Source organism: Lissotriton helveticus, chromosome 10 (genome assembly GCF_964261635.1).
Source record: "Lissotriton helveticus chromosome 10, aLisHel1.1, whole genome shotgun sequence".
NCBI classification, from domain to species: Eukaryota; Metazoa; Chordata; class Amphibia; order Caudata; family Salamandridae; genus Lissotriton; species Lissotriton helveticus.
This window is the reverse complement of record NC_136071.1, coordinates 278,257,398-278,282,340: the sequence shown is the minus strand read 5'-3', so window position 1 is coordinate 278,282,340 and position 24,943 is coordinate 278,257,398. Positions and strand designations below refer to the sequence as shown.

General features: G+C 46.3%; 1 protein-coding gene across 4 annotated transcripts in view; it reads left to right on the top strand.

Annotated features, from left to right (window-relative positions):
- Positions 1–24,943, top strand: part of LOC144786256 (5-beta-cholestane-3-alpha,7-alpha-diol 12-alpha-hydroxylase-like) — a 66,439-nt gene that overhangs the window by 26,136 nt on the left and 15,360 nt on the right. The gene's annotated exons all lie outside the window — the stretch shown is intronic.

Here is a 24,943-nt window from a genome sequence, read left to right as displayed (position 1 = left end):
TGCTCTTCTCCTTGCAGAATCCTCTGAGCTCCGTTGCTGTGTAGTTTTCCAGACTGTGGAGCTAAAACTCCATGCTTGCAGATAGAGTCACAGGCCCAGAGAGTTGGTTAGAATGGGAGCGAATTCGGAAAAAGCAATAATGGAGAATTTAAAAGGAGGATAAATCTGCTATCAAATTATTTATTAAGGGATTTTAGTGTTATACAACATTTTTGAATGGCACTGGACAAACACAACTATGGGTCCCAGCACTGAGCACTATTGTGAGTGGTTGAGGGGGTGTGAGCCATTCTCAAGCTGCAGCCACAATCCATGTCAGGGTGAGCCTGACAAAAGTTTCTAAATTAATCAATGTTTAACCTTCTCATAACTTGGAACAAAAGCACTTAGAGGCAATGTGTAAAGCATTTGACGCGACTCGTACACTGTGCATGATTTGCACACTACATCTTCTGAACTGCCCCAGTGACTAGTTGTCATATTATGCTCCTGACCCCAAAAAACACACTACCACCAGTGAGGCAGTCACTTACTGATCCCCTTGCACAGCCACCCTCCACCTTGCGGATCACCCAACAGCAGACGCAGAGGATTCCGTGAGACAACATACATTCTGTGCCAATCATGCAGTGGTATAAGATTTTTATTTGGAACAAGTTGCCAACCAGTAAAACTCAGCCCCCGCTTCCCGCACCGTGTGCCGCAGGGCCTAGAGACACAAGATCACGCGAGATCTCAACTCTACTCAGTGGCTATCTTAGGGTGCAGCCTATATAAACAGCACCCTGTGCCTCCCGAGTTACTTAGCTTCATCGAGCCTCCCTGGAGGAGGTTCTTGCTCCTGTTCTCATGATTCTGTTTCCTGCCCGATTTAGCTTCAGAAATCCTGCTCTCATCTGGCTCCTGCTGCTCGACTCCTTCTCTTGCCTGGCTCCGCCTGCATGACTCCTTCTCTTGCCTGGCTCCGCCTGCATGACTCCTTCTCTCGTCTGGCTCCCGCTGCATAACAGCCCGACATCTACAGAAAACAAGCATTTACAATGCAACGGTCTCGCCTTTGCCAAAATTAGAGCTATTGGCATTGTAAATGACAAAAATGTTATTTATGTGTTGGTTTTGAAAACAGATAAATGGCATTGTCATTTACAATGTCAATAGCTTAATCTCTCACAAATGCGAGACCTATTGCATTTGCACACTTACCCACACACACACACACAGAGAGCCACACACACACACACACACACACACACACACACACACACACACACACACACAGAGAGCCACATACACAGAGCCACACACACACACAGAGCCACACACACACACACACACACAGAGAGCCACACACACACACACAGAGCCACACACACAAAAAGAGCCCCCCCACACACAGAGCCCCCCACACATGGAGCCCCGCCACACACACAGATCCCCCCACACAGATCCCCCCACATGCACAGAGCCCCCCCCCCACACACACAGAGCTCTCCCACACACACACAGAGCCCCCCCCCACACACAGAGCCCCCCCACACACACAGGCCCCCCCACACACACAGAACCCCACACACATAGAGCCCCCACACACACACATAGCCCCCCCACACACATAGAGCCCCCCACACACACAGAGCCCCACACACACACAGAGAGCCCCCCCCCCACACACACAGAGCCCCCCACACACAGAGAGCCCCACACATAGAGAGAGCCCCCACACACACAGAGCCCCCCCACACACACAGAGAGCCCCACACACAGAGAGAGTCCCCCACACACAGAGAGAGCCCCCCACACACACACAGAGCCCCCCATACACACACAGAGCCCCCCACACACACACAGAGAGCCCCCCTCACACACAGAGCCCCCCCCCACACACACACAGAGCCCCACACATACATAGAGCCCCCCCCCACACACAGAGCCCCACACACACACACAGAGCCCCACACACACACACTGAGCCCCCCCCCCCACACACAGAGCCCCACACACAGAGCCCCCCACACACAGAGCCTCACACACACACAGAGCCCCCCCACATACACAGAGCCCCCCACACTCACACATAGCCCCCCACACACAGAGCCCCGCACACACACACAGAGCCCCCCACACACACACAGAGCCCCCCACACACACACAGAGCCCCACACACACACACAGAGCCCCCCAGCTCCAAAGTCAGCAGCTCTGGCCATTACGGAATTGATGGGATTAAGTAATCAAATCAAATTCAAAAGCTTTATTCGACATTTGTCATGAAAGCATTTTCACCCTAACACTATACAAATAAATACTACATCTAAAAAGTTAAGTAATCCACAGCCCCCCACACACAGAGAGAGCCCCCACACACACACACAGAGCCCCCCATACACACACAGAGACCCCCACACACACACAGAGAGCCCCCCTCACACACAGAGCCCCCCCCACATACACACAGAGCCCCACACATACACAGAGCCCCCCCACACACACAGAGCCCCCACACACACACACAGAGCCCCACACACACACGCTGAGCCCCCCACACACAGAGCCGCACACACAGAGCCCCCCACACACAGAGCGTCGCACACACACAGAGCCCCCCCACACACACAGAGCCCCCCCACACACACAGAGCCCCACACATACACAGATCCCCCCACACGCACATAGCCCCCCCACACACACACAGAGCTCCCCCCATACCCACAGAGAGCCCCCCCACACACAAAGCCCCCCCACACACACAGGGCCCCCCACACACACAGAGCCCCCCCCACACACACAGAGCCCCCACACACATAGAGCCCCTCCACACACACAGAGCCCCCCCACACACATAGAGCCCCCCACACACACACAGAGCCCCCCACACACACAGAGAGCCCCCCCACACACACAGAAGAGCCCCCCACACACAGAGAGCCCCACACACACAAAGAGCCCCCCCACACACACAGAGCCCCCCCACACACACAGAGAGCCCCACACACAGAGAGAGCCCCCCACACACAGAGAGAGCCCCCACACACACACAGAGCTCCCCCATACACACACAGAGCCCCACACACACACACACACACAGAGAGCCCTCACACACAGAGCCCCCCCCCCACACACACACAGAGCCCCTCACATACACAGAGCCCCCACACACACACAGAGCCCCCCACACACACACAGAGCCCCACACACACACACTGAGCCCCCCACACACAGAGCCCCACACACAGAGCCCCACACACAGAGCCTCACACACACACAGAGCCCCCCCCACACACTCAGAGCCCCCACACAGAGCCCCCCACACACAGAGAGAGCCCCCCCACACACACACAGAGCCCCCCGATACACACACAGAGCCCCCCACACACACACAGAGCCCCCCACACACACACAGAGCCCCACACACACACAGAGCCCCACACACACACAGAGCCCCCCCCAGCTCCGAAGTCAGCAGCTCTGGCCATTACGGAATTGATGGGATTAAGTAATCCACAGCCTGATGACCTCAAAACAATGGAATGGTGTGATCCACGGGCTCATGACCCATTGTGATAACTATTCACTACATAAAATATAAAATGTGTGGCCATTGTTTGCACAATTATCTAATGTAAAAATCTGGCTTAATGCAGCCCTCTGAGACTCGTGCTGGACATCCTGCACTAGGGAGACAGTGCTTAGAAACAGACGTGCAGCACTTCAAAACATACATTTGTAAGCGCTTTATTGTAGCTGTTCTTCACAAGATGTACACCGCGGAACTGTCCTTTTCACTCAGAATGTATCAAATAAATCTGAATTTGATGTTGTCGTCTGGGGTGGGCTTGTTGTGGACATAAAAATGCACTCTTTGACGTTACAAGAGCACCATTTAGGCCCCCCGGGTCACCAGGCCACGCCCTCCACTTGGAAAGCCGAAACCTACAGACACCATCTGGAAATGTTTAGGCGCCCGCGACTCCCCCCCCCCCGAGTGAAATTCTTTCAACTGCAAACAGCGAAGGAAAGGGACGGGTTTATTATTTTGCTCTGGGTTTTCTTCCCGGGGACGCGATGAATGCGTTCCTGGCAGCCTCCCTGCCCTGCAGACGCTTCCCATTAGCGAGAGGCGCTTCGAGTTTCACATCTCATGCGCTATGTGTCGGACAAGCCACGTAATCCCGGCGCTGATCTTCGGTTCCCCTCGCAGATTCCTGCTCGGGGCTCTCGCTGCCAAGCAGCCCAGAGTTAAGACATCACTCGTGTAGCGCCTTCCACCAATAATGGGACACATTAGCGCTAGCCCGGCGCCATTTTTTCTTGCCACCCTCAGCCGGTCCTGGCTTTTTAGTCCACTTCCCAGGGTCGGATTTGTAGCCCATTCTGGGAGTTGTGGTGCAACTACAACTCTCAGAATGCACTGTCCTGTTGGATACAAATAAAAACAGAATTAGCTGAAGTTTACTTGCCACCCTCAGGCGGTCCTGGCTTTTTAGCCCACTTCCCAGGGTCGGATTTGTAGTAGGGTCTTTTAAACCCATTCTGGGAGTTGTAGTGCAACTACAACTCCCAGAATGCAATGCTCTGTTGGATTAAAGTATAAACAGAATTACCTGAAATTGAGTCACTCCCTTGCCCTCGCTCACCACACCAAGACGCCATCAGGGCACACCATGGGCTCCACACGACCACGTTTCTCCGAGGCGAGGCAAAAATGCCTCGGAGAAACGCAGCCTCATTTTGGGATTGAGGGGCGTGTTTTTCGTTCTCTCCTCTTCCCATTGGCTGGAAGGTAAAATTCCAGCCAATGGAAAGAGGAGAGAAAGAAAAGAGAAAGAAAGTAAAAAACACATCCCTCAATCCCAAAAAGACGGGGCTTGAACGGAGTGATGCCCCTCTCCTCCAATGGCTGGCCTCCGTTTAGGAAGCCAGCCAATGGAGAAGAGGGGCGGGTTCAAGCCCCACTCTCTAAAACATCAGTTTTCTCCCAGTGAGACTGCGCAAGCGCAGTCTTCGCTAGGCGAAACCTAAAAATTGGCAAAAAGAAAAGTAACTGTGAGTAGAAAAACCACAACTATCGCTTATGCTCAATAACGCCTGGAACAACCAAAACAAAGGCCAGTGCACTGTACCGTGAAAATAGCTTAAAATACATTGGCAGTTGTAATTAACCCACACTTCAGCCTATGCTAAGAAATAGGTGCGGAACAAATAGAAGCAACACAATCTATGCAGTAATAGATTTGCCAAAGGATTAGAAAACTATGTGATGCTACTAATGTTTTTGATAGCACTGCTGAGCAGCAAGTTAACTGTTTATGTAACTAATCTAGTGAACAGGTTGCTCATCAGAGATTTCCAGCTAACCTACAGATTTGTGTACTAAAGACTGCTAACCAGAGATTTATCTGCTAACCTAATGATTTGTGTACAAAAGACTGGAAACATTGCATTGTAGCTAATCCTGTTGTGCATTTTAACTACGAATCTGCAAACCTGAGAGTTTCTTCTAACTTTTCATTGAGTTATTAGAATCATGTGTGTATAATCACAAGGACCCAGAGTAGCGTGTATTGTGTATTACATGCCCTACTTGTACAAGTGTATGTCATATTGTCTTTCAATTTTTATTAAGGTGTTCCCTCCTGTTGAGGTGTAGACGGGCAATCAAGGTCAGGAACTCATTTGTGCAGCAGAAAGGTGTACCGTCTCTTCCCCTCTCTCCACTTCCCCTTCCTCCTCTCCCTTAAAGACTAATCGCCCGTACTCGTTTCCTTCCGGGTGTTGAGGCTTAGTCTGAGGGTGAGTAGGTGGCTAATCTACTCTCCCGTGAAATCTGGATTTCAGATGAGTGGCACTTGAAGTGACAGCATTTATGCAGCACTCAAACAGTAATGAAGTGAAAACACAACACAATAAAAACCCCACACCAACTTTGAAAAATAGAATAAAATGTATTAGATTATTGGACACCAAAATTAAAAACGTCCAATTGGTAGAACCAGAGGTATGCAATTTCGAAGAAGTAGATATAGCGCCTAAAAGTGCAAAGCGCTACCAGGGGTCATCTGGTCGTACTGACCGGGAGAAAGTCACAAGTTCAGGCCGACAACGATGGAGAGCAGGCCTGATACAGAGACCAAGTTAGTCCCTATGAAAATGTTGCCTTCTTAAAATTCGGCACTAATTGCCAAGTTCACGGTGGAGGAGGCTGCAAGGTTATTTGAGAGCATTGTGGAAGGTCATCACTGTTAGCTAAAGAGAGAACCGTGCATCATGGAGGTCGAGACCCACGGGCAGTCATTGTTGGAGCTATGCGTTGGCAGTCACCACGGGCTATCAATGCTATAGCCCTAAGTGCAGATCTTGCATTGCCAGTTGGCGCTGGCCGTAGCCATAGCACGAAGAGTGGGCATCACCAGAGCTTTGTATTAGTGGTCATCGCGGGCAGCAAGGCATGAACGGGCCCATTTGCGGTCACAAAGAGCCAAAAACATCAGGATTTTCCCTTATCTCCAGGAGGAGCTCAACTGATAAACAAGCCAAGGTTCAAGGACTTGGGAGGCACCTCTTGGGGATCAGACACCCACTCCAGCAGAGGCCAGCAGGGCTATGGCAAGTCCAGGCTTGTCCAGTGCAACAGATCAGCTGGGCACTTGCAGGGAGGCCTCTAGAGCTTATTATGTCCCTGTAGCCCAGAACAGGATGTCAATCAGCTGACCCTTGGAGTCCCTTCAAGTAGCTTGGGATGAAAGAAGCAGGACTAGTCTTTCTTCTCAAATAGCAGGGCAGGCATCAAGCAGCCGAGTGGTTCACCTTCTGTAGTATCCAAAGGTCCAGGAGGGTACTGAAGAGTATGTCCAAGGATCCAAATTGTATGCCCACTGAAGAGGAAGACACTTCTAGAGTGCCCCCTCAGATATGGTGTTGGAATTCCCCTCCTCCCTGACCTGATTCCAAGATGTCTGGGAGCACAAAGGGCTAATGTTAACCCTTTTGATATTCATTTCAATGTATGTTATATTCACTTCAGAATTTGTCATATTCTTTCTAGTGCAAGCCATATTCATTTCAACAAATGTTATGTTATATTAATTTCTGTGTAGGTGATATTCATTTTAAGGCATGCATAGTTATTTTTGCTTACTTTCAAAGCATGGCACTTTCATTTCACCACATATCATATCACCATAATCCATATTGATTTTACTGAGTATTAGATTTCTCCTGAAAGGGGTGATATTTATATTAATATATATTATAATCAATTCAATATATGTCATTTGTATTTCTACGTAATTCATATGAATTTCAACGCATGTCCTATTCATTTAAGCATAGATCAAATATATTTTAGCAATTGTCCTAGTTATCTTAAAGTGTTTCATATATTTTCAATCCATCTCATATTCATTTTGACACAATGAAAACACATTTTTAACTGTTTCAGTTTCCTATGAATGCATCCATAATCATATCAACGCATGTTAAATTAATTTTACTGTAGGTAATAATCATTCTAATACGTTTCATGCACATTTCAGCAAATTTCGTATTCATTTGAACACATGCCATATTAATTTCAATATTTCTCATATTAATATAGCTATAGTTGTTTGAAAGAGTGCAGTGTTAATTTGAATATGAGCCATTAATTTTAGTGTGGGTCATGTTCATTTCAACACCAGTCATATTCATTATAATATGTGTAATGTTCATTTCACATTTTTTCATATTATTTCAACTTGTATGATATTCATTTCAGAATGCAATATATATTTTAATGTATGTCTTATTCATCTCTTTGATGGTTACATTAATTTCAGCTTATAATATCCATTTCATTTTGTGTCATATTCCTCTTAAAACTGTTAGTCATTTTAGTGAATGTCATATTCTTTTTTTTATGCAAGTTGTTTTCATTTCATTGCTTGCTATATTATTTTCCTTGAGGGCCATATTAATTTCAGTTTGGTTGACATATGTTTTTGAGTATGTCTTATTCAATTTAGCAATTTTTCATATCATTCACTAAGTAAATGTAATAATTCTGCTGTGTATCTTATTTGTTTTGCCACATGGAATGTTGATTCTGCCATATCTCACATTGCTTTTAAATTATGTGATATTCATTCTGGTGTGTGTTATATACTTTTTGCTACGTGCTATGATTTGCTGGATGTGTCATATTTATAGAGCAGTGATGTTAACACAAGAAGCCTCCCATAAGCCACTCCAAAAAACAGAGTTCAGTACCTTGTCTTTCAACAAGAAGACACTCTTGTTATAAACAGCATAGTTGTAGGAGAAACTAAAGGTAGTTTCTCATTCGTCTTGTTAAGCATGTATTTACATTAGACCTGAGTCTGTGAGACTGTCTGCTTTTCAGCATTGAATGGGCCATAACTTCGTATATTCAAAGTCAATAAAATTGAAATGCTGATGATTGGTTAAAATTGATCGAGTTTGGAAATGCCGTGTGGCTGTCTTGCTGGAAGCAAAGGTGAATTCCCTGGGTGTCACATTGGACCAGGGCCTATCTTTTATGGCTCAAATCATTGCATTGTCTGATCCTGTTTCTAGCTTTTAAGTTTCATCAAAGAAATGCAAAAATTTCTCTGAGTTTGTATACAGTGTAGATAGCCCCTGTATATCATCTTGCATACACTTGTGCAGGAGTCTTTACCTCAACCTTCCTAGTTATGCATTCAGCAAATGTTAATACTAAGAAGGTTTTGCTATGAGAACATGTCTACATTTTTGTAAGTTTGGCCATATATTTCAGGCAAGCAGGGTCCAGCATTGAATGGCAATTGAACAGAGGTTTCAGTTTTAATGTTTATTCCCCATTCACCAATGTTTTATGGAAAAGAGGCATCAGAGCTTCCCATTAAATGAGCCTTAGGTAGCTGTTCACTTCTTGTACTCGGAGAGTGTTTTGCTTTCATAGGTTTCGCTGATACAGCAGACACAATCTATTGGTCACAAATTTCTTAATACCGCTCTGTCAAACTCTAAATGACCCCTTAGACTCCAGATAAATAAAGCCACTGGATAGTGTACAACTGTAGATAATCTGATTAGGGAACTGTCTGAGAGCAAGTGAAAGCTATCTTTAAGCATAAAAGTTGACAGTTGAGCTAAAGACCTGACTGTCTCCAATGTCTTCTTTTAGATTTAACGCAAAGTTTAAGCTTTGTGAACAGAGAGAGACCTCTATTGAGCTCTCACTATTCAAATATCTGTCACAGAGCTCTAGGAGGGACTATTTGCAGTGACATCCAAAACGTCTTTTATAAATATATGATACCTGGGCCTGCAATCTGTCTTTAATTGTAGTATACATGATACTTAATAAAATTAAAAATAACATTCACAACATTTAAATATATAAAATATCCCCATATATACAATAGCAGGAGACTAACATATAGACTGTAACTCTGAAGATGGAAGATTTAGAGGACAGGATGCATAGCAATAACTTGCGAGTTCTTGGCATACCAAAGGGTAAAAGATGATCATAGAGCTTATGTAGAGCATCTCCTTAAACAAACATTTCCCCAATTTAATGACTGGGACTGTTGTATATGAATTTAGGACCCTAGTGTAATTTTCCCAATTCATGCCCATATATAGGTATAAATCACTCTATCCTTATATAGGCATAGAAATCATAACCATATTTAGACTTAGCCTATGCAGTCCAAATACGGCATGGCTACTTCCACTAGTTCCGAAAATCCATAACGATTTCTTGGAAAAACCCGCCTTCAGCAGACAGGGACTTCCCCTTGCTTGAATATTAATTTATCCACGAATTCATGGAGTTTTCAAAGAACTGAGTCTTTGATGACGTTATTATGTCCAACCTTACGTCAAACTTGGCACCTTCAAGGTATAAATATGCCCACACTTGCCCAGGCAAACACACGGTGGTTTGGAGCAGTTCGACTATCTACCTACATGACACAGCTCGCCGCAGCAAGTGCCTGAAGGAAGCCGACCCTCCAGCAGACGCACTGAGAGAGACGCTGTCTTTTCTCTTGCTGGGATATCCAGCTCCAGTGTTTCCAAGCTACCCTTGCGGGTTGTTGGGAAATCGAGTCCTGAGAGAGAGAGATACCAGACCTCCTTCATTCTAAACCAAGGTACGGAGCTGATTAGACCCTTAGAGAATTCTTGGATAGGTTCTTGGCAAAAGAATACTGAGACTAAGCTACACCTCACTTACTTCTTCCCTTGTACTAGACCTATGTTAGGTACACAGGGGTAGGCGTATTTTAGAAGCACCAGTTGAGTACTTCTTAGTTTTTATTTATTAATGTATGTATTCTATGTTATTTTATATGGCTTAGAAACCATATCATGCTTTTACAGTATTATTTTATAATACTCTTCGTACTGTACGCATTGTACTTTGCAACCAGTATTACGATTGTAGCAGTTCATTTCCTCTGCATGAGAAAGAAACTGTTCAATAAATACTTTTATTGAAAACGCCTGTCTCTCTATTTCTCTGCACCTTTGGTGGAACGAAGCATGCACAATTGACTGAGTGAAATATATATCTATTGTTTCCGCGACTCTTGAGATATATTTCTTATTCTTGGGAAAAAAGTTGTCATGTTTATGCGGTTGTCAGAAACTAATCCCTTCTTGTTCATTCGAGAAAGTTTCTAGTGACCTCTGAGCTAGCTGGCACTCACAAGTAAGCCTAATATATTCGATAGAGACCCAGTCGACCTCAGTCCTACGTCAAATCTATAGTATATATTATTCCAATGCGCAGAGCCTATTGGGAATATAGGAACTACACTACAGGACATAGAATGCAAGTGGAAAAACACATTGATTTTCTTTTCGCCAGACCAGTAATGCTCTAGTTAGTCAACATCCAAGTGCTCTGTTAATACATGTAGCAAACTATATTCTGGGACAGCCTATATATCAAGCAGCTGAATGGCACCTTTGCTGACTAATACCATCGATCACAAAGGCTGGAATGACAGACTTTCTGTTAGAGCCTGCTAATTTGAAAACAACCTTCAAGGGAAAACTCATGTATTACCAGGAGGCTGCCAAAGCTCAGGGGTTACTGCAGCAATGGAGCACTTGGAATATTTCAGACAAAGTTTAAAGTATAAACAAATACATGAGAACTAGCTGCAAACGTTTTTCTAAGGGCAGTTGAGCCCGGGCCAGCATGAATAATGTGATCATTTCCCCATTTAGATAAAGATACTTTTTTTTCTAAACTGATGTGTCCATTTGTATTGTTTCACTGTGTTACTGTGTGTTATGTGCAAATGCTTTACACATTGCCACTGAGATAAGCCTGACTGCTCGTGTCAAGCTACCAAGGGGGTGAGCAGTTATTTTTGGTGTGTAACTCCTTTATCCTCACTAGAAGGAAGGCTCCCTACTTGAACAGGGTGTACGCCACTGGCAACTAGAGACCCCCAATTCTAACAGTGGTACTCAAAGATGGGTAGCTAAGAAAGTGGGGAGGCCTCAATGGGTATTGTGCCACTCCTTCCTCTGGGCAAGGCAGGTTGTCAATATGTCGACAGCCTAGAGTGACCACCATTTCTCAGCCCTTAAAGAAGACTGACTGTTCCTGTAGGATTCTAATGGTGACAGCTGACTTGAGAGGGCCTGATGGATGAGGTGCAATAGGGACTTGCTTCAGTATAAACTCCCTGAGGTTGTCTGCCCTTTTGCTTGTGGTGAACACCACATATTTTGGTGACGAGGATGGGATGCACTTTTTGTGGATGAATGCACCTCAACATCGTATTTCATAAGGGACCCACTATGAAATCAGTTCTTACCTTGCCAGCCGATTTCGTAGCCGCGTGAAGAGAGGAAAGTCGTCCCGACTAGCATGGAGGTGTGGTCCACTCTGGTGTGGCTGGTGAGCAGTCTTATTGAAGCTTTGGACCTCAGTTGTGTGATCGGCGCACAGTGGAACACACCTGCGTTCCACTGCATGGATTAGAGAACTGGGGTGGCAGAGTGGGCTAAAGAACGGTGATGGGTCAAACCCAGATCTTTTGACTGGGTGTGAGTGTTTGATTGGTTCAGATGCTCCGTCCATCACCACCCCCTTTTGTACCGCTTTTGGCCGCCATAAGTGTGGCAGGGTATGCTCAGACGTGAGTCCCTTGCTCACTTTGCCACTAGATTCAAGCAAGCCGGGCTGAAGACGGCTGTAATGCCAGAAACCGGTCCTCGGAAGCTTGTTTCCGGTCCAGGGAAGGCATGGCTTGGCAGTTCGGTCTGGACTGTTCCCATGAGGCACAGGGTCAGACTGATTTGCATATAGCCATGTCTGAACTGGGGTGGCAGAGTGGGCTAAAGAAGGGTGATGGGTCAAACCCAGATCTTTTGACTGGGTGTGAGTGTTTGATTGGTTCAGATGCTCCGTCCATCACCACCCCCTTTTGTACCGCAACAATGGTACTGCGCAGGTTCCAAAGGCGGAATGCCAGTTCCAAAGCCGATGTGCCAGGTTTCTCCATGCAGTCAAGGGGACGCATCGATCTTCTGTGTCGACAGTGTCTCCGATGAAAAGCTTCCAATGCATTGTTTCTGATGGCGATGCTCTGGTTCCAAGTGTGATGCGCCGGTTCTTTTACCGCAACAGCGCCGATGCGTTGATTCTTCTCATGCAGAATAGGATGCGTCGGTCCCACTGGAGCAAGCACCTGGATCCACTTAAAATGGACCAGGCACAGGGGCAGAGTGTAAGACTTTGATATCCCTGAGTCCTAAAACAGGAGGCAAGCCAGCATGCCCTTGGAGATCACTCTGGGTACAAGCAAGCTAGTCCAATCCTTCCTCAGCCTGGCTGAGGGTAGCAGGTAACAGGGCCGCACATCAAAAAAAGCAGTTCTTACAGAACAGCAGTACAGCAAAATGGGAATCCTTGTAGCCTCACAGAAGTCCTTCCTCCAAGCATAGTTCTTCACAGATCCAGTAGAGTCTGATTTGATGATGCCATGGACCCAGTACCCATACCTAGCTGTGCCTGGTGGTGACTTCAACGTGGGGCTTTAAAGTGAACAGATGTCCTCCCTCCCAGCTCCTGCTCCAGACTAACTACAGGGTGTATGCATTCTTTTGTGTGGGGATAGAACACAGGCTATTCAGGGGTAAGTGTCAGCTCCTCCCTCCCATCCTGCCTAGGATAGCCCACCAGGATGTGGATGGCCGCTCAGCCACACTTAAGCTCCCTTTGTGTGTGGCTGTCTAGAGGGAATGCACAAAGTTTGTTAGTCACTCACCCCAGATGTGTATTGGAGACAGGATGCAGGCACATAGGGCTAAGAGCATAAGAATGACATCTCTTTAAAACTAACAAAGATTGGGCAACCCAGTATCCCTTGTGGGCTTGGGTAATAGAAATTGTCAAGTGAAAGTACCTACAAGGGATTTTGTTTAACAATTTAATTCACTCTAACTATGCTCGCAAATGGCCTGATAATAGCATCAAAAATAAAAAATGTCAACATAAATCCAAAGATTCTGTAGTTAATACATTTAAAGTAAAAGATCTGGGTGTATTCCTTTTCTCTATATTTATGATCAGAAACAGAAATGTAAGTGTATACATATATCTCCTATACATAGCTAACAGAAAACCACAATCACATGAAATAATTTATGCTTGTCACCATTGTACTAAAACCCATTAAACATGATCTTAAGGGAAACAGCCTATATATAAGACATCCATTTCCTAATCACAAAATTTCTGTAGCAAGTTGGAAAATGGGTTGATATGTCGATGGTTCGGTCTTTTATGTTGTGCATTTATAAGACCATTTTCAGGACATAGAATTCACATGAAGAACAAAGACCCTTTAATGAGTCGTTCAAGCAGAACACTTGTTGGTTATTGTTGTATGGAGATATTGGGGTGTGAAGCTCCATGTGTTGTACGCCATACAGATACGCTGATCTCTGACTGCAATATAGAATGATTCAAGACACTTTACGCATTTTGGCGCAGAGAGAATCTGCACATCTCGGCAATTGTAGTAAGGGGCTCTATCAGTTACAACCCTTGGAGCTACACAGCCCACTATCTCCCTACAACAATAACCTGTAGATGTTGGACCCTAGCTCAGTCGGCACCAAGACAAACCTAGCCAATCTGTGCATTTATTTAAACTAGACACCTAGGGGTATCCAGGGTGGTCTAACTTGCATGGTTCTTACCAGGTTTTCCGACCCAGAATTCACTGCAAACCTAAAGATTTGACCTAAAAACACATTTTCTTCACAGGTCTGTAATAGAAAGTTCTGAAATCTGCAGGGAGCCACAAACTTCCTTCCACTTGGCATTCCCCCAAATCTCTCGATAAAAATGGAACCTCAATTGTGTGGCTAGGCCTAGAGCCTGTGACAGAAACTGATCAAACCAAGGTCAATGGGAGTCCCCTGGTGAGGGCTTATATTGACCTTGGTTTCAGCCATTCCTGTAGCGGGCCTTATGCCCAGCCACACCAGTGGGGCAGCATTTTTACTGGCACAAGTGGGGTAATGCAGAGTGGTAGGAATTTTGTGGATTCCTACAGATTCTGGCAGTTTTCATCACAGAAATGGAAGGAAAGTGTGTGTTCAGTCAAAGTTTGAGGTTTGCAGATCAGTGGGTAAAAAAACCTTGTGGGATCCGTGCATGGCACACCACCTCAGATCCCCTTGGTTGTCTAGTTTTCAAAAATGTCTAAGGTTTGTAGATATGCATGGGTGGCGCCAGGGTGGCGCCACAGCACAGCCCCAAATACAGCATCTACCCCTATTGTTTATCTCTCAACATAGCGATTAATTTTGTTTTCTCTTGGGCCACACACACAAGAAGGGTACTGTTCTTGTCGGGAGACGTGTGGGATCTCAGGGTGGTAGGTAGCCTGTGACTTCCAGCATATTTCCTATCTTTCCATCACATGTATGTGATGAAAATGTGCGTTTCTTAACAAAGTTTGATGTTTGCAAGGGCTTAGGGGTTAGAGCCACGCAAGTCATGCACCCCTGGGCTCTCCTGGTTGTCTAGTTTAAAAATATGTGCAGGTTTGCCTAGGTGCCAGCTGACCTAGGGCACAAAATCACAGCTGCGCACACTGGAAACAAAAAACAAGAAGCTCTAAGTAAGGGCCAACTTTACATTTTGGCTGATAAAGAAGACTCCGCCATCCTGGCGGAGGACTTAGGGCTTCATTTACAATATTTTGCCATAGGGCAGCGCTACAAGCCTTCCTGCTGTGTTGACCTATGGCAATAGAAAAGGGCAGTAATTGGCCTTATCTATCAGATAGGGTGCATACCTGTCCTCTTTCCCTATGCTGGTGCTCAAAATGCAGGTACCCTTTCACCATGGTGCAAGGCTGTGTTCATCGTGGGAATTATTGTTTTTGCGCAGTAAGTGGCACCCTCCTGCACAAAAACAATCAGTGGAGAGATTTCCTTCTTTCATGTGTGCTGCCGAATGCAGCACACATAGAAAGAGGGATAAACGAGGAGAAATAAAACTATTTCTCCTTGTTGAGCCTTCCCTGCCCCTCCCCTGGGGAGGCATAGGCTTTTGACACATTCCCAGATTTACAGAACATTGCCAATCTGGCAATGTTTAAAATGCCATGGGTGTTACGTGGGAACACCCACTGTAATGCCAATGGCACACCTCTCAATCGCAGTGCGAGACAATGCAGTGACTTGCGCTGTGTTGCCTCACACCATATCTACAAGACTATGAAAAGTCACGCAGAGTGGCATTACATGGCCTTGAAGATATGGCACTGCAATGTGTGCTTCTGGAGCGTCATTAAAAGTGACATTCCAGTGGCACAGGGGCCTTGTAAATGAGGCCTTAATGTCTGCCATGGTGAGACTACCCCACCCTCCAAATTTAGAAAGGACTGCTAAATTGGAAGTCAATTGAAAAACATTAACAGGAGCCACTGAAACTGCAATTCCTGTCAATGCCTTTTTATGTTAGACATACAACTCCAATACCAACAACAAGAGAGAGAGGGAAGAGACACTCTCAGTCCCCCGGGTTCTATTTATAAACAACAAAAGAGTGTCTGCATAAGGAAAAAGGATATCCAGCACAGGTTATCGAGAAAGGAAAGGAATCGACCTAAGAAGGAGTCACTTAGGGATTCTTTAGGAAGCCCTCACTCACCACCCTGGGTGGTGACATGCTTCATCATCGGGCCCACCAGGAGAAGCCGAATGCCTCCCTGGTGTGCTACAACACCAGATTACTGCGGAGCTGGTTGTGTGACAATAATGTGCAAAAAATATGGTGAATTTAAAAATGCCAACAGACTATACCATATAAAAAACTTTATTCAATGGTTAGCTGGGCATGGGATAAAATCAATGTGTCGGGAAATTTACCAACTATTGTGTTGGGTGTTTTCCCCTTTAGAGTGGGGTCAACATGTTTCTGCCCTTATGCGTAATGGTTTACGGGGCTTTCGTCAGGACCATGTCATCGTGTACCTCGGTGGTATGGGCGCGCTAAGGCCCACCCTTGCCTGAGGACGTGAAAGTTAAAAATAAAGTGTAAAAGGTAGTGCAAAAAAACAAACCAAAAAGCGGTGGTTCGCAAAAATAATGCGAAACCTGTGGTCTGTAAAGAAATGACAAACACACATAAAAGACAATGGTGATGGTATTAGTAATTGGACTGGAACGTATTTTGCATACACTGATCTCGAAGTTCTGTGCTGTGGTTGTTTGGGAGCATGCCAGTGGACTGTAGCCATATTTTATGCCTAGAGAAGTGAATCAGGCCGTGACCGGGCATGCAATAAACAAGGAAAGGAGGACAGTTGCTCGCTAGGTCGAATTATCTGGGTTTCTATATCACTCGTGATACTGGGATCAATGCGCCCAAATGGGGGGCTGAAGTGGAGATGAAACCCAAATGGAATGTGGTGATAACTAATATATAACACAAAAATTAAAAATAAAATTAAAACGTAAAAAGCACGGCGAAATTCTCACTTGTTAGTTTAATGATCCACACTTCATGGGTCTCGGGAGGGGGGTGGTGGCGACAATGGCACACCCTGCATGGGGTTAAAACGGACAGAGACCTGCTTAGTACGAGGAGCAACAAGAAACAAGGTACTTAGCTGTGCGCAGATTGTGCTTCGCCAACAGACAGGCCTTACGCCCGCAACGCCAAACACCCGCTCGGCACCTAGCGATCTCCTCTGCCGGACCCCGTGGATGGGTGTTCCGGTGAAAGCGACCCGCTAAGTACGGAAGTGCGGGAGGGCGCGAGGCATGGGGGCGTGCCCAGAGTCGATAGTGGGCGTGCGCGTGACGCGCATGTCTCGAGGACCAAATCCAAAGTGAGGCTTGGGAAGCAAGCCTTCACGAAGTAACCAGAGCAGGAGAAGTGGCTTGGAATACAAGCGCGGGCCTATGGGCGTGTCCCAACTCATTCAGGGGCATGTGCGTGACGTGTACGTCTCGAGCACTAATTGGGATGTCATATCCAAAGTGAGGCTTGAGAAGCAAAACTTCACGGGAAAGTCGAGGAGGGGATGAGGCTCGGAGTGTGGGCCATCAGTTGGTGATCAATCAGGGTGCATTAGCTATTTATGTATAGATTCGCAGATCAACTAAAAATAAAATAACAAAAGGAAGTTTAATTACCACGAGACCAGAACTAATGGCAGGAATTGGCCATTAATGGCACATTGATGATTGGGAAAAATTGGCTGTTACCAGATTATCAGTGAAGGTTGAATTCTTTTCTCAAGGGATTAGAGATATGTCAAGTTGGTAATACAGCAACGATGTGTTCATAGTGGCGCTCCAAAGCGGTGGATTGTATTTAACTTTCACAAGTAAAAGTTACTAGAGCTTGACTGTGGGAACAAGGCAGGTCAGCGTTTTAAGACCGTGGCCCAAGGTATTTGGTCATTGAGCCCGTTGATATGGGTACCAAGTCTGTATACCCAACGTTGCTCTTTTTCAAATAGGATGTTGGCAGTATTTCTCTCTGTGGTGATCTGCTCTATTATTGTCCAGTGGAGGTCATTGGTGGTATGGTTCCTCTGAAGGAAGTGTTCACTCATTTTTGTGGTTGTCTTACGGCACCTGATGTTACTCCGGTGCTCGCAGATTCGTTGCTTCACTTTTCTTGTGGTCATCCCAATGTACCTCTTAAGACACGGGCATGTGATCATATATACGACATTGGTCGAATTACAATTGGTATGATTCCTCTGTATCCATATTTTGCCTGTCTCGAGTGAAAGTTGTTTGGTGTGCGCTGTCAGGTGGCAGACGCTACAATTGGAACAGGGGAAATGGCCAGTCACGGGGGGCATCCCCCAAGCGCTCGTGATGGACCTTACACTTCTAGTGTTTGAAGTGTCCATTTTTGGGCGGGTATGTACCAAAGAGTCTTTTAGGCTTATTCCTTTTTTAAAAGAAAAAAGTGTTTTTTCCCATGTTCTGTTGTTACTTGTTATAATTTTCCAATGCTTGTTCACTGATTTTTTCATTGCGTCAGAAATAGAGCTGTATGTGGTCACACATGTTAAGGGGATTACAGATGGTTCTTTGACCGTGTCTTCGAGAAGGGACTCTCGTGGTTGATTTCTAGCCCGTTTAGTCCTTTATCCAAGATTTTTTTCGGGTAGGCACGTGCTTCGAGTTTTCCAGTGAGATCTGACGCTTGGATCTTGTAATCTTTTATGTCTGAGCAGTTGCGCCGTATTCTGAGGTACTGCCCGTAAGGGAGATTCTCCCTTAACGGTCTTGGGTGGAAGCTGGAGAAAGCCAGCAAATTGTTCCTTGCCGTAGGTTTATAGTGGGTTTTGGTTGTTAGGCCCATCCCGCTGACTGTGATAATGACATCAAGAAACACCACTGATTCTTTACTGTGATGGTTGGTAAATTTTAAGTAGGGGTCTCGGGTGTTTATCCAGGTTAGAAATTGCTCTAGATTATCAACCTCACCCTTCCAAATGAGAAGGATATCGTCGATATATCTTGTCCATAAGTTTATGGAGGAGTGGAAGGGGTTGTCAGTAGGCAGGATATGTCTCATCTCAAAATCATGGACATAGAGTCCTGCTATGCTTGGAGCAAAAGTACTGCCCATGGATGTCCCCGTACATTGTAGGAAGAGTTCACCTTGGTATTCAAAATAATTTTCTTTTAAAGCCATAGTGGCACATTGGACAATGAAATCTTTTGGGGTGACATAATTCCACTCAATGGAGTCTAGAGCTCCTTCCATCACTCTGAGGGTGTCATCCTGTGGAATGCTAGTATATAGACTTTCTATATCTAGTGTCACTAAGATAATTGAGTCCGCTGTGAAGGTAACTTGTCCGAGCATTTGTAGAAGATTCTTGGTATCTTTAAGGTACGTAGAGGTATTTTGTACCAAAGGTTTTAAATAGTGGTCACAGAAGGTGGAGAGAGGTTCGAGCACAGAACCAATGCCAGAAACTATCGGCCTTCCTGGTGGTGGATCAATGTTCTTATGCGTCTTGGGGAGAGTGTAAAAATAAGGGATTGAATTTCCCCCTCCCGTAAGAAAAGCCGCCTCATGCTTGGAAATGTCCTCATTTTCTTCTGCCTCCTTGACCAAGTCATGGATGCGTGCCTTCAGTTCCGATGTTGGGTCCATCGTGAGTGGTTTGTAATTAACTCTATTATCCAACAGAGTACGGCATGCTTTATCATAGTCATCAGTATTTTGGATGACAATACCGCCCCCCTTGTCCGCTGGCTTAATTACTATGTCTTGATCATTCTTCAGTATCTCTAATGCTTGAAATTCAGCTGCAGAGAAATTCTTGAATGGTGCTGTTACTGGTAGTGATTCCATGTCGTTAAAAACTGCTTGTTCAAAGGCAGTTATTTCAGCAGGGACAGTATGGGGCGGTGGGACAAAAGTGGATTTTATTCTGAAATTGGTGTCAAATGCGGGGGACTCGTCATTAGTTTCTGTTCTGGCCTCAAAGAAAGCTTTTAATTTAAGCTTCCTAAAGAATTCGGATAGTTCGCAATGAAGTTTAAATTTGTCCGGTCTGGCTGTGGGGACAAAACCTAGCCCTTTCTCTAGGACTTGCTCTTCTGTTGGGCTTAAGATTTTACTCGACAAATTTGTTATCAAACCCCTTGGCCGCTGGTGCTCGGTGTCGCTGTCTTGCTGCGGGTGTGATCGCCCACAACATGATGGAGCTGCCCAACAATTTATATTTTCAATTTTTAAAAACAAAACGCAAATTTGGATTTTGTTTTTGAAAAAAAAAAAATGCCACACTGAAGATGGGAGTTATTTCCTTCAGCAAGGGGTGAATTAGACAGTTATCACTTCCCTTTACCACCATGGTTTTCCAGGCGTTGACAGGCAGTGAAAATTGACCTGTATGTCTGCACATTTAAATTAGGTGGGTAGACACAGAGGTCAGTCACAGATGGCCCTTACTCAATCAGGACTTGGGAAGACTGCAAACAATGCCACAGATGGAGTATTCTTCCCCACGGTTACACCAATGCACACATGTGATCAAGGCCAGCTTGACTGGCCGAAACGCGTAATGGCAGGTTGTGGGAGCACAGAAGCAGAAAATAAAAAGAACTGAATCACATCAATTGGAGTTCGTGTTTCTCTCCATCGCCGTTTGGAGGTTGGGGAGTTTCTGGATTTCTTGATATCTATATATATATGTTTCCAAAAGATGCCCTGCATTAAGGACACACTCCACAGCCGGTGATTTTCACAATCCTTTATTACAAAAGGAAACAGGCATTTCATTCCAATCTTTTTCAATCCTTTCGCCTAATGCATTTCAGAGCTTCATGCTCCTTTCTCAAAGGCATCAGAACACACAAACAGATTGCGCGCTGCCACAGTTCCAACTTCCTGCTTTAAAATTAATTAGGCCTCCGGTGTGCCTTCCTTAATGGTCTCCTTGCAAAGCATTCCGGAACTTGTGGTTCCATTTTGACGCTCAATTATTCCCTCCAGTGGGCTTTGTGTGAATTCTGCGTTTTTAAAAGGACACACAGTGTCCTATTAAAAACACAGAATTCAGAAGCCACCCAGTATATATGATATATATATATATATATATATATATATATATATATATATATATATATATATATATATATATATATATTCAAAAACTATGCAGAACACCCTTTTGAGAAATCGGAGCCACACGAAGGTTGAAGTACAGTCCCTTTAATGATGAAAGACAGCCTGCCAGCAGGCTCATTCAGGAAAGCAAAATGTCCATAAGTAATAACGCCAGACGCATTTCAGGAAACATCCTTTCTTCAGTGGCGTATTGTGGCACAGAAAGGCTGTAGGCGCTGCTGAAGAGCACTCAGTGGCTGATCACCTGCTCCAAGTGGGCGTGGCCTAATGCAAGGCCTGCTGGGCGATGTAGTGTTCTTCCAAATAATCCCCAGTGGGCGCGCCTGCACCCTTTCTTTTGATCAAGCCTTAGTGAAATGCTGAAATCCATGATAGAACCTGCCCTGCTTTATGCGCTGTCAAATCTGGAACTTGGAGCTGGTCTCCCTGCACGATTCCAGCTCCCCTTCGTTTCATGGCAGGCAGCACCAGAGAGTGCCGCCTTGAACTCGTTGTTGCGAGGGGCTCCTTCTCGCGACCGGGACGGATGCTTAATATTAAAAAACTATGCAGAACACCCTTTTGAGAAATCGGAGCCACACGAAGGTTGAAGTACAGTCCCTTTAATGATGAAAGACAGCCTGCCAGCAGGCTCATTCAGGAAAGCAAAATGTCCATAAGTAATAACACCAGACGCGTTTCAGGAAACATCCTTTCTTCAGTGGCGTATCGTGGCACAGAAAGGCTGTAGGCGCTGCTGAAGAGCACTCAGTGGCTGATCACCTGCTCCAAGTGGGCGTGGCCTAATGCAAGGCCTGCTGGGCGATGTAGTGTTCTTCCAAATAATCCCCAGTGGGCGCGCCTGCACCCTTTCTTTTGATCAAGCCTTAGTGAAATGCTGAAATCCATGATAGAACCTGCCCTGTTTTATGCGCTGTCAAATCTGGAACTTGGAGCTGGTCTCCCTGCACGATTCCAGCTCCCCTTCGTTTCATGGCAGGCAGCACCAGAGAGTGCCGCCTTGAACTCGTTGTTGCGAGGGGCTCCTTCTCGCGACCGGGACGGCCGCTTAATATTCAAAAACTATGCAGAACACCCTTTTGAGAAATCGGAGCCACACAAAGGTTGAAGTACAGTCCCTTTAATGATGAAAGACAGCCTGCCAGCAGGCTCATTCAGGAAAGCAAAATGTCCATAAGTAATAACGCCAGACGCGTTTCAGGAAACATCCTTTCTTCAGTGGCGTATCGTGGCACAGAAAGGCTGTAGGCGCTGCTGAAGAGCACTCAGTGGCTGATCACCTGCTCCAAGTGGGCGTGGCCTAATGCAAGGCCTGCTGGGCGATGTAGTGTTCTTCCAAATAATCCCCAGTGGGCGCGCCTGCACCCTTTCTTTTGATCAAGCCTTAGTGAAATGCTGAAATCCATGATAGAACCTGCCCTGCTTTATGCGCTGTCAAATCTGGAACTTGGAGCTGGTCTCCCTGCACGATTCCAGCTCCCCTTCGTTTCATGGCAGGCAGCACCAGAGAGTGCCGCCTTGAACTCGTTGTTGCGAGGGGCTCCTTCTTGCGACCGGGACGGCCGCTTAATATTCAAAAACTATGCAGAACACCTTTTTGAGAAATCGGAGCCACACGAAGGTTGAAGTACAGTCCCTTTAATGATGAAAGACAGCCTGCCAGCAGGCTCATTCAGGAAAGCAAAATGTCCATAAGTAATAACGCCAGACGCGTTTCAGGAAACATCCTTTCTTCAGTGGCGTATCGTGGCACAGAAAGGCTGTAGGCGCTGCTGAAGAGCACTCAGTGGCTGATCACCTGCTCCAAGTGGGCGTGGTCTAATGCAAGGCCTGCTGGGCGATGTAGTGTTCTTCCAAATAATCCCCAGTGGGCGCGCCTGCACCCTTTCTTTTGATCAAGCCTTAGTGAAATGCTGAAATCCATGATAGAACCTGCCCTGCTTTATGCGCTGTCAAATCTGGAACTTGGAGCTGGTCTCCCTGTACGATTCCAGCTCCCCTTCGTTTCATGGCAGGCAGCACCAGAGAGTGCCGCCTTGAACTCGTTGTTGCGAGGGGCTCCTTCTCGCGACCGGGACGGCCGCTTAATATTCAAAAACTATGCAGAACACCCTTTTGAGAAATCGGAGCCACACGAAGGTTGAAGTACAGTCCCTTTAATGACGAAAGACAGCCTGCCAGCAGGCTCATTCAGGAAAGCAAAATGTCCATAAGTAATAACGCCAGACGCGTTTCAGGAAACATCCTTTCTTCAGTGGCGTATCGTGGCACAGAAAGGCTGTAGGCGCTGCTGAAGAGCACTCAGTGGCTGATCACCTGCTCCAAGTGGGCGTGGCCTAATGCAAGGCCTGCTGGGCGATGTAGTGTTCTTCCAAATAATCCCCAGTGGGCGCGCCTGCACCCTTTCTTTTGATCAAGCCTTAGTGAAATGCTGAAATCCATGATAGAACCTGCCCTGCTTTATGCGCTGTCAAATCTGGAACTTGGAGCTGGTCTCCCTGCACGATTCCAGCTCCCCTTCGTTTCATGGCAGGCAGCACCAGAGAGTGCCGCCTTGAACTCGTTGTTGCGAGGGGCTCCTTCGTGTGGCTCCGATTTCTCAAAAGGGTGTTCTGCATAGTTTTTGAATATTAAGCGGCCGTCCCGGTCGCGAGAAGGAGCCCCACGCAACAATGAGTTCAAGGCGGCACTCTCTGGTGCTGCCTGCCATGAAACGAAGGGGAGCTGGAATCGTGCAGGGAGACCAGATCCAAGTTCCAGATTTGACAGCGCATAAAGCAGGGCAGGTTCTATCATGGATTTCAGCATTTCACTAAGGCTTGATCAAAAGAAAGGGTGCAGGCGCGCCCACTGGGGATTATTTGGAAGAACACTACATCGCCCAGCAGGCCTTGCATTAGGCCACGCCCACTTGGAGCAGGTGATCAGCCACTGAGTGCTCTTCAGCAGCGCCTACAGCCTTTCTGTGCCACGATACGCCACTGAAGAAAGGATGTTTCCTGAAACGCGTCTGGCGTTATTACTTATGGACATTTTGCTTTCCTGAATGAGCCTGCTGGCAGGCTGTCTTTCATCATTAAAGGGACTGTACTTCAACCTTCGTGTGGCTCCGATTTCTCAAAAGGGTGTTCTGCATAGTTTTTGAATATTAAGCGGCCGTCCCGGTCGCGAGAAGGAGCCCCTCGCAACAACGAGTTCAAGGCGGCACTCTCTGGTGCTGCCTGCCATGAAACGAAGGGGAGCTGGAATCGTGCAGGGAGACCAGCTCCAAGTTCCAGATTTGACAGCGCATAAAGCAGGGCAGGTTCTATCATGGATTTCAGCATTTCACTAAGGCTTGATCAAAAGAAAGGGTGCAGGCGCGCCCACTGGGGATTATTTGGAAGAACACTACATCGCCCAGCAGGCCTTGCATTAGGCCACGCCCACTTGGAGCAGGTGATCAGCCACTGAGTGCTCTTCAGCAGCGCCTACAGCCTTTCTGTGCCACGATACGCCACTGAAGAAAGGATGTTTCCTGAAACGCGTCTGGCGTTATTACTTATGGACATTTTGCTTTCCTGAATGAGCCTGCTGGCAGGCTGTCTTTCATCATTAAAGGGACTGTACTTCAACCTTCGTGTGGCTCCGATTTCTCAAAAGGGTGTTCTGCATAGTTTTTGAATATTAAGCGGCCGTCCCGGTCGCGAGAAGGAGCCCCTCGCAACAACGAGTTCAAGGTGGCACTCTCTGGTGCTGCCTGCCATAAAACGAAGGGGAGCTGGAATCGTGCAGGGAGACCAGCTCCAAGTTCCAGAT